We start from the raw sequence: 2,720 nt of genomic DNA on the forward strand, positions 1-2,720 counted from the left end.
TGCATTTAATTGAGTTTTTTTCTTCCCATATCTTAATTTAAATGCTTCTTTTGATTGGGGAAAAAAAACAAAAAACAATCAAAAAACCCCAGAACAACAACCTCCCCCCCCCCAAAAAAAAAAAAAAAAAAAAAAACACCTCCCCATCTCTGTTCTCTTACTACTGGAGAAAGCCCTCCTGATGTATTTTGGATGATTTATTCTGATATACCTATAGAAAACTAAACAAGCAAAAATAACAGTATTATTGGATGTAGATGTTTTCATAGTGTTTATGCTTGTCTTAAAAACAAAACCAAACCAAACCAAACCCTGCTCCGATCAATAAGGCATCGAGATATATGACCCATAAGGAAACAGCACGGTGCTGTTAGAGATCCTCAAACTGCAAGAGCTTTGCAATTCTGGACAAGTCACTGGAGCATCTCTTTCTGTAAAAATGGCATCTAGCATTTCCCTATGTTCCCCACAGCATCCTTGCAGTAAATAAGCTAAAGATGAAATAAATTAAACTATCCAAAAATCCTTAAAGATGGAAGGCAGTAAAAAGGTCCATTAGGTATGTAAGTGGTAGAAAGAGTACAAATTTTCAGCCATATTCCAGAGAGAGACCAAGGCTGGCTGGACAGTCCTGGATGTTTTTTGCGGGAACTTAGCTGTACCTGGCACAAGGGAAAGATCTTCAGCATTGTTTTTTTTTTTTTTTTTTTTTTTGGGGGGGGGGGGGGGGTTCTTCCTTCATTCACATGATAATCCCACATTCTTTGAAATTTGGAGAGTGTTTTGTTTTTTTCAGTTAACTACATTATACAACTTTATGATTGGTATTGTCCTTTTTTTTTTTTTTTTTTTTTTGGACTTATCAACAACTAAGTGTACACGCAAAGGAAGTACTATCAATGTTGGCAAGAAATTGTATGCAAATTATATTAGTCTTAATAAGATAAGGCCACAAAGGTTAAGTGTTTCTTCAAGTGGACAAGGAAATTATTGTATTATTAAAGAATAAGAAATTTAGAAAAGCCTTTGGAATTTGGCTCAATATTTTTTCCCTAATTTCTCTTTTACACAATATTTATGTCAGAATAACCAGTACCTATAGAACAGCCATTTTTCTTCCTTTTTCTATTTAAATGGTGCTTTCACATAAGGTTTTCATAGCTTTTCACTGCTTTTATTTCTACTGAGGTATAGACTAGAAATAAAAATTCTCACTGGAGCATCTGTGCAGTAGAGGTTGGTATAAAGCTGTTATTCTCAAATACCAAAGATTTCCACCACCACCTTTAACAACAGAAGTGAGGCCTCTTAGAGATACGCCTCTATAACAACTCGATCCCAGTGTAAAAAAGTAACTAGGGAAAGGTATACCTCTCTAACTTAAATGCTTTCATCTCATCATTAATTTGTCACAATCATACTTACTATTGAGATGTGCCATGTTTAGCAAGGTCTTCTTTGAAAAACTAGAAAATATGGCTTTCAGTTCAGGCTGATAAAAACTGTCCATTTTATCTTCATATATATCTCATGGTGGTCTGCAGCACAGCTGTGGGGCTGCGATCTTAGTTTAACAGGAATAGAAGAAATCTATCTTTTAATAAGGTAACCTCACTTATAAACAGATGTGGGCAATTCAAACAATTTAATAAACTAAAGACTTTCCCTAGAGGTATCTGAGCAGTACATTAACTGAGGCCCTTCTGGAAAACTCTTTTTACCAATACTTCCCACAATCTGAGAGGTTACCTCTCTTGCCATATTAGAAAAGACTGCATCCTGCTATTGCATTTCTCAACTGCAAGCAGGTAGTAGCTCAAAACCGCTTTGCTTGACAGTGAGGATTTGCTTTTCCTTAAAAATAAATAAATAAAAAAATAACAGAGCTAGGAGGCAGCAATTATGGAAAAATCATTTTGAATTATAGCAAAAAAGCCCCCACAGTTTCAGAATAAGGTTTTATGTATTTTTTCTGCAGTTGAAGGAACAGCATCTGTTATCTTACTCCAAACATGAATATTGATTCCAGGAATGCTCAACTGCTCTCAGTTTCTATTGTAAACTGTGTACGTAGAGCTTTTTTTTCCAGCCCACAGGTGGTTGCGGCAGGATTTGCTGTTCATAGGCCTTTTTCAGTGCCGTAAGATTCTTCTGCTTCTATTTTTAGCTTTGTTTCTGAGGATTATAAGGCATATACAATTTACACTATCGGTTTCCCAGTCCTCTATAAGCAACTTTTGAACCGGTTAATTAATTTAATGTAAATTTGAGGAAAGGTATAAAAGGTCTCAAAGATATTAAGTTCTTTTAAGAGTTATGCAGGTTGGCAGCTGAGTAGAAAGAGACTCATTTCCCAAAAGAGGAAAAAACAGGGGCAGTTCAGCCTTTACTCACTCAGTGTGGCAGAAACCAGCTGGCCAATTAGCCCAGGTGTAAGGGCTGGTGGCTGGGCATCAGCCAGCGTCTGCAGCTGCCTCTTGCCCTGGGGTGGAGGAAGAAGAATCCTGTTCTCCAGGGCACAGAGAAGACTTGTGGTTAGTGATGGGAAAAGAGAAGGGGGAGGAGGGTTGAGCTGTGGGGTGCTGAAGGGAAAGGACTCAAATCTGGGTTTCATTAATTCTGCAGCTCATGAAATAACTTGTTAAAAAAACATATTATCAAATTGTTGGAGTGAGGAACATAGGACTACAAGTCACTATATTATTGCAAGAATTTCACTG

The sequence above is a fragment of the Rhea pennata genome, chromosome 1, assembly GCF_028389875.1.
Source record: "Rhea pennata isolate bPtePen1 chromosome 1, bPtePen1.pri, whole genome shotgun sequence".
NCBI classification, from domain to species: domain Eukaryota; kingdom Metazoa; phylum Chordata; class Aves; order Rheiformes; family Rheidae; genus Rhea; species Rhea pennata.